Below are 8,918 nucleotides of genomic sequence, written 5' to 3'. Positions count from 1 at the left end.
AAATCCATCGGAGTTGAAATGGGAAAGGATGGTAAAACTTTATTTAAAAAGTTTCTGATTTGTAAGTATCTAAACAAATAAATTTTAGGTAACTTATATTTGTTAGAAAGTTGGTCAAAAGACATCAGACTACCTTCAAAAAAAAAAGATCACGAAAGCATGTTATACCTTTCCTTTTCCATACGCTAAAGTCTTGATCTATTAAGGAGGGTTTACAAAAAAAGTTAAATAAGATAGGGCTATCAAGAACAACATTTCTCAGAGTGAAAAACTTACGAAATTGAATCGAACTTCGTAACGTATGTTTGACAATAGGGTTAGATATCTGTTCATTGAACTTGACTAAATCAACGGGGAGAGAAGAACCAAGAACGGAGAATAAAGTGTATCCTTGTGCATCATTACATTCCAAATTTACCCACTCTGGGCATAATGGTGAATCCAAATCTTGTTTCAAGTATATTAAGTTTCGAATATTATTCGCCCAATAGTAAAATTTAAAGTTAGGTAAAGCTAAACTACCATCTTTTTTAGGTTTCTGTAACTGCTTTTCACTTAACCTGGAGTTTTTATTTTGCCACACAAATGAAGAAATTTTTGATTTTATGTTGTCAAAAAAGATTTAGGAATAAAAATTGGTAAAACTTCAAATAAATATAAAAATTTCGGTAAAACCATCATTTTAATAGCATTAATCCGACCAACCAATGATAAGGATAAGGGAGACCATCCAGTAGTAAGTTGTTGAATTTGATTAAGCAAAGGTAAAACACTAAATCTGAATAAATCTTTATGTTTCTTGGTAATTTTTATACCTAAATAAGTGACGTTATCATTAACAACTTTAAATGGTACCCTGTTATTCAGCAAAGTTTGCGCATTTAAAGGGAATAATTCACTCTTATTCAAATTTAATTTAGAACCAGAAAAAGCTACCAAACTGAACCAACAAAGATAGAATAGCGGGAATAGACCTATCAGGATCAGAAATATATAAAAACAAGTCATCAGCATATAGTGATAACTTATATAACTTCTCATTACGGCTAATACCAAAAATATTAGGTGATTCACGAATAGCAATGGCTAAAGGTTCTAATGCAATATTAAATAATAAAGGACTTAAAGGATAACCTTGTCTCGTACCGCGAGATAATTAAAAAGAAGAGGATCTATGATTATTTGTAAGAACAGAAGCAACAGGTTTATAATATATTAGTTTAATCCATGATATAAATTTAGAACTAAAATTAATTTTTTTTTTAACGCATTAAATAAGTATGTCCATTCAACTCTATCAAAAGCTTTTTCAGCTTCTAATGAAATGACACATTCTGGGGTTCTGGGTGAAGAGGTATAAATTATATTAATCAATTTTCTAACATTGAAAAAGGAGTACCGGTTCTTAATAAAACCAGTTTGATTTTCTGAAATAATCTGTGACATTATCTTTTCTAACCTAATAACTAACATTTTTGTAAGAGAATCTACATTTAATAGCGATATAGCGCGATAGGATGCACATAAGGTAGGATCCTTAACTTTTTTTAAGAATTAGAGAAATAGTAGCCTCATAAAAAGACTGAGGTAATCTTTTCTTAGTAAATGCATCATTAAAAATTTCACATTACCATGGGGAAAGCAAAGAAGAAAAAGTTTTTAAAAATTCCATAATATAACCATCAGGACCAGGGGCTTTGCCTGAATTCATTGATGAAATAGCCTCTCCCACTTCAGACATAGAAATAGGAGCATCAAACAAACTCCGATCTTCATCTGTCAGTTTGGGAATATTGAAATTATTAAAAAAATCATCAATCATGGACAAATCGCCATCAGATTCTGATTGATTTAAAGATTTATAAAAATCTTGGAAAGGTTTATTAATTTCTTTATGATCAGTAGTCAAATTACCATCTTGTTTACGAATTTTAATAATCTGTCGCTTAGTCGAAATAGATTTTAATTGGTGAGCTAATAATTTACCAGTTCGATCACTATGAATATAAAATTGAGCCCTTGTCTTAATTAGTTGATTCTCAATTGAAGAAGATAATAATAAGCTATGTTCCATTTGAAGCTCAACTCTCTTCTTATAAAGTTGTTTGGTAGGAGTCACGGAATAAATCTTATCAACTTCTTCAATTTTATCCACCAACATAGCTATATCAAGATACATTTGTTTTCTTTTATCAGCGGAATATGAGATAATTTAACCGCGGATAAAAGCCTTAAAAGAATCCCAGAGCATTCCTCTGTCAATATCTTCAATATGATTTGTTGAAAAAAACAAGGCAATTTGCTGTTCTATGAAGGTGATGAATTCTGGATCTTGAAGCAAAGTAGCGTTGAGTCTCCAAGATCTGGTGTTAATGGAAGAATCCGATACCTTAATAGACAACTTCAAAGGAGCATGATCCGAAATGGCAATAGAATCATATTTACAATCAGTAACATCTGTTAATAAACGATGATCAATAAGATAATAATCAGTTCTAGAATAACTATGATATACATGTAAAAAAAACGAAAATTCTTTGTCTTTAGGATTCAAAAAGCGCCATATTTCATTAATTTGCGAATCAACCATAAAGGAATTAATAAGTCAGGCTGATCTATTCGGAAGAGTTCGAATAGGTTTAGATCTGTCCATTAAGGGATTTAAACAACAATTAAAATCTCCACCCATTATCAACATATGTTCTTTTAAATTAGGAAGGGAAGTAAATAAACGTATAAAAATTCAGGGCAGTCAAAGTTTGGAGCATAGATATTAACTAAAGCCACTTTTCGATTAAAAAGTGAACCGGCAATCAACAAAAATCTGCCCTGTGGGTCAGAGATAGTTTCATGATGTGTGAACGAAATTGCGGGGTCTATAAAAATAGACACACCCCTAATTTTGGCAGTAAAATTCGAGTGACATTGTTGGCCTCCAGAACCTAAAAAAGCGTTGATTATCCTCCCTCCTAATATGGGTCTCCTGTATGAAAATAATATCAGCATTTAGTCTATGGAATATTTTAAATATTTTTTACGTTTAATCAGATGGTTTAAACCATTAGTATTCCAAGAGATAAAATTAATAGACTTATCCATCATGCCAACATTAATTGTATATATCATAAAAGGATAAAAAACACATAACCCATAACTCAGGAAGAAGGGGAAATGATTCAGAAGCAACCGGAGAACATGACACTTCAACAATATTAATAATTTAAAGTCGGCCCATAAACTAAAAGCAAAAAAATAAAAAGCAAAAGAGTGAAAAAAGACCCCTACCCCCTCTCCCAAACCCTCGAAAAAAAGCCAAGCGGCAGGCGCACAAACTAATACTAATATTACCCCCATATCAAGATGGCAACTCCACGAATAGGTGAGAAGAGACTATACAACACCCAGGTTTAGATGAAGGGTTGATAAAAAAAGATATATCAATCAAAAAGAGAAAAAAAGTAATATAATAAAACAAAAAATAATTATTAAAAAAAGAATAAATATTAGAGTTTTAAAAAAGTGTAATATGTCTAAGAAAAATCCCATATTCAAATACAAGTAGATGACATATTCCAAAGGCAAAGACTTATGGGAAGAAGAAACGACATTTTGAAAAAAAACATATTACAAATTATAAATGTAAATTCACCAATCGATCAAAAAAAAAGTAAAAAAAAAAGACATCAAAATAGAATAGAAAAAGGATTCAATAATCACTACAATACAGAAAAGGTCTAAATATCCAAAACATTCATCCCATATTCAAGTACAAGCAAACAAATAAACGAGCATGGAAAGCAAAGTCTTATGGGAAGAAGAACCGACATCTTAAAAAAATAAATCTTATTACAAAGTATAGATGTGTATACACAATTCAGAGAAAAAGAATTTAAAAAATCATTCTAGTAAAATTGAAAGAGCATCTATAACCGTGATAAAAAAAAACCCGGTCTACAGACCGAAGTAAAGAGCTACAACGGGGCTTCAACATTTACAGGCATTTTTTAAGGAAAAAAGCCAAATTTTCTCACAATAAAAAAACCATTGAGGAGAATCAACAAAGATATAACACATAGTTCAACTTATGGTAGAAGATCGATATTCCTCGAGGAATTTCTTCGCGCCGGTCAGAGTTTGAAAGAAGCGCAGACTGTCGTCACCCAAAGTAACTCTGACATTCGCTGGGTATCTTAAAGCTTGTTTAAGTCCAATCTGATAAATTTCTGCCATCACTGGTTTAAAAGCGATTCTTTCTCTCATCACTTCAAATGAATAATCTTCAACCATACGAGACTTATTATTTCTCTGAGAAATCATACGTTTCTGACGAGCTAAGCGGTTTAAGAGCTCTTTCTCCCGGGGATAATGGAGGCGAACAATCACAGCCCGTGGCTTGTCACTCGAGGCCGAGAATCTAGAAACTCTGTGGGCACGATCAATAGTAGGTTTAACTTTCAAAGCCTCAGCGCCAAAAACTTCCCACAGTAAGTTAAAGAAAAAATCAATTAAGTCACCAGACTCAACATTTTCGGGAAGTCCAATGATTCGCAAGTTCTCTCTGCGAGATCGGTTTTCATGATCGGAGATTTTAAACTTATAATGCTCTACTGTTTGAGCAGTCGACCGTACCTTTTTCTCCAGTGTTTCAATTGTACGTATTTTTTGACAAATTAACTCTTCAAGAGTCGTGATCTTGTCTTCATGCCGTTGAATATCTAATGCCTGCGATTGAAGCTTGGTATCAAGCGATCTAACAACTTCTTCAATCTCAGACATTTTCGAGGTAAGTTTACTTTCCAAACTAGCAAGTTTAGTATCCAATCTAGTATCCAGAAGATTAGAAATTGCCTTGAGCGATACAGGCTCTTTAGACGATTTCTTAGCTGTAGCCATTTTAAGTTTGAAAAGATTAAATCAAGGATAGTTTTAAAACAAAAGTAAATCAGAGTTGTTACACTGTTATTGCAAGCTTTGTGTTTACACAGCCCGTGGAGAATATACGCAACACACACACAAAATGCTGAAGGAACACGACAGGCCAGGCAGCATCTACAGGAAGAACTCTCTCTCTCTCTCTCTCTCTCTCTCTCTCTCTCTCTCTCTCTCTCTCTCTCTCTCTCTCTCTCTCTCTCTCTCTCTCTCTCTCTCTCTCTCTCTCTCTCTCTCTCTCTCTCTCTCTCTCTCTCTCTCTCTCCCCCCCCCCACCCATATCGACCCCTGGCATACATCTCCTGCAATCTTTCGCTCGGCTTCTATCGTCTTCCCTCTTTCCCCTTGTCTTCTCGCCCGTCTCACTCCTTCCCCATTTTCTTTCCTGTCTCTTTTTATCCTTATTATATCCCCGTATTCCTAGCACAGTCTCTCTTTCCACACTATCTTCTCACTCAGTTCTTTTCTCACCTCAGTACCCGTTTCAGCCCCTACCTGTCTCATCCTTCAGACTCCCCCTCTGTCTCAACCACCCTGTCTCTCTCCCTGTGTCTCCCTCTCCCGCTTTGTTACTGTCCGCCAGCACTCACTACCCAGTCATATTCCACGTCGCTTGCTGCCCCTGTCTTTCCTTCTCCGAATCTCTTTCACACTCTCTCTCCTGAGACACTCACTCCACCATCTTTCACCCCAGTATCTCTCCCGTACATTCTCTCTCCTACCCCAGTCACGCTGTCGTTCCCTAATTTGTATCAGCCCCAATATTTTGTCCAAGCCTTTCTCTTATCACTTGAGCACAGCATTCTGTCTCTCATACCTCTTCCCCCCAGTGCTTCTGTCCAAACACTCGTCTCTCTATCCAAGTCTCTCTGTCCTCTCAGCATTTCTCACCCCTCCACTTCTCGCCCACTATCTCTTTCTGCCTCAGTCTTCCGCTACGACATCTCTTTATCAACGATTTCTCTTTCACTCTGCCTCTCTCCCCAACCAAGTCTTACTTTCTCGCCCTCTTTTACTCTTTGCTGCTCCCTCTCTACTCATTTGATTCTTCCTCGTTGTTATCTCCCAAGTCCATCTTACTTTCTGTTTGTCTCTCTACGCCACGTTTGTCTCTTCTGACTTTCTCCACTTATATCTCGCCCTCGTGTTCCCCTGACAAGGTGATACAACTCAGCTTGGAATTTAACAAAGGGAGGATGAAGTCAGATACGGGGTGATTGATATGTCTGTGGCCTAAGGTTGAAGGAGCCAATTTTAGAAAATCTCGGTAGATGGAGATGAGTTATTAACTTCAAACTTTCTGCATAATCACTCAAAGAGTTGACCTGCACGTGCATGTAACGAGAGGTGTATAACTCATCTCATTCTACCTTTGGCCATGAACATCAATCATCCCTGCTGTCGACCGCTCTGCAGGTCCAAGACACCGACTTCTACAAGGAAGGGACCGTATGCTCCACGACAGGTGGACTAAGTGTGTAAATGTAGGATGGGGCTATGCGGAAAAATAAATGTGCTGGGCTTTCTAAAATTGACTCCTTCTACCTCAGGCCACGAACATATCAATCAGCCCTCGTATATCAGTGAAGAAAAGTGAATTTCTGAGGTTTGAGAGAGGACCGGGCCAAAACTGTTTGGGAAAGAACACTGGCAGCGATGACGCCACAGCAGCAATGGCTGAGTATTCCTGAAGCACTTCGAAATCCGAATATGTCCATCGAAAAAAGAAGAATTCTAAAGGCAGTATGACACCACCGTCGCTGTCATGAGAAGTCGAAGCCAACATGAAACCCAAAGAGAAGGCATAGCTTATAGAAGAAAAAGTGTAATGTAGTGGTAAGCTTGTTGTTAGAAGAAGGCAAAAATAATTAATATATTATGTCTTTGAAATATTGAAATGCGAAGGTACACGATCCCACAATTTGAAGGGGATGACAAATGTTTCCTCAGATGCATGAAGTGTAAAAAGAAGCGATATTGGATATCAGACTGCTGGAAAACGATGCTGGAGAAGTAGGATTAGCGGGTCAAGAAAATGGCGGGCGAACGGAATAAGTACTTATTGTATCTGTATGCACTGTGGAAGTTAGGAGCGTCAGGGGGCAGAGATATTGGAAGTGTGTCATTACTGTTGAGAAGGTTCTTAGAAAACTGCAAGCTCAAAAGGTACAAAAGTCACCTGGACCAGGATTCTGAAAGAGATGCCTGAAGGGGCAAGTTTCAATACTTAATTGATTCTGACATAGTTCCAAATACCGGGTTGGGGAAGTGTTGGAGTCGATTATTAAGCGGGTGTTTTTCCAGACACTTGGAGGGACATGATCGAATGGTTTGTTGCAAGGACGTGGCGGTGGAACGAACCCAAATGCAGAACACGGGCGCGGAGGCCGTATCGGGAGACGCTGCCGTTGTAGCGAGCGTAGTAAGCGTTCCAAGGCAGCATTTACCCGGAGTCTTGGTCTTGGTCGATAATTCAGGAACAAGGCTAGATCTGGAACTGTTAGTCCTAAACACCATGGAGTGAGGTTACTCTTACACGAGTGGACCAACGAGTGACACCTTCGAGTAGTGGTCACAGTATTCTTATACTACTTTAGTTGATGGATTACAGGTGTTCGTAATTATTGGAACTTGGGAATTGATTGGGAACTAAACGAGGTTATAAAGGCCCAATTCCTGAGGAAGATAGCCAGATGACAGAAGGGACCATGACAGACCTATCTCATTCCCTAACAGGAGGTCCAACACTGCCCTTTCTCTAGTTGGTACGTCTATGTATTGCGGCAATGAACTATCCTGCACACATTTTACAAACTCCAAACCATCCATCCATTTTACAGTATGGGCCTCCCAGTCTATGTGTGGAAAATTAAAATCTCCCACAATCACAACCTTGTGCTTACTACAAATAACTACTATCTCCTTACAAATTTGCTCCTCCAATTCTCGCTATAACTGTTACTGCACCGTTCCTATTCCTCAATTCCACCCAACTAGTCTTCCTGGACTAGATTAGAGGTTCCTCTAATCTATCCTGCCAGAGCACCGCTGTAATATTTTCTCTGGCAAGCAATGCAACACCTCCCCCTCTTGCCCATCCGATTCTATCACACCTGAGGTAACTAAATCCAGTAATAATTAGTTGCCTTTCACATCCCGCCTTCAACCATGTTTCACTAATAGCTACAACAACATATTTCCAGGTATCAATCCATGATCTAAGCTCATTCACCTTTCTTACAATGCTCCTAGCATTGAAGTAAATGCATTTAAGAAATACTACATCTCTTACTCTGTGTATATTCCTAACGGTGCAAACAACTTTGCTATCTTCTTTTTATTCCTTCTCCCCTTCATCTTTGGTCAGAGCGCTCCCCTTCTCTATCACCTGCCTAACATCCATCACACACTGTTTCCAAGCTTTCTCTATTTGTGAACAAATCTCCTCCCTCTTTGTCTCTGCAATTTGATTCTATGCCCCAACCATTCCAGTTTAAAGTCTCCCCATTAGGCTTAGCAAATCTCCCCGCCAGGATATTGGTCCTCCAAGTGTAAACCGTCCTTTTTGCACAGTTACAACAGCCCCAAACGAGGTCCCAATGATATAGAAACTCGAATCGCTGCCCATTGCTCCTATCCCTCAGCCACGCATTGATCCTCCACCTCATTCCTTTCACTGTCGCGTGCCACATGCAGTAATCCCGAGAATACTACCTTTGTGGTCCTTCTTTTCAACTCCTCTCCTAACTCCCTATATTCCCATTTCAGGACCTCTTCCCTTTTCCTACCTATGTCATTGGTACCGACATGTACAACGACCTCTGGCTGCTCACCCTCTTCAGGATATCTTGAACGCGATCAGAAACATCCTGGAACTTGGCACCAGGGATGCAAACTACCATCCGGGTCTCCTGACTGCGTCCACATATTTGCCTATCTGACCACCGAGCTATCGAGTCTCCTATTACTACTTCCTTCGTCGTCCTTTC

This window comes from Hypanus sabinus, unplaced genomic scaffold, assembly GCF_030144855.1.
Source record: "Hypanus sabinus isolate sHypSab1 unplaced genomic scaffold, sHypSab1.hap1 scaffold_441, whole genome shotgun sequence".
Classification (NCBI taxonomy): Eukaryota; Metazoa; Chordata; class Chondrichthyes; order Myliobatiformes; family Dasyatidae; genus Hypanus; species Hypanus sabinus.
Note: the sequence above shows the minus strand (reverse complement) of the source record.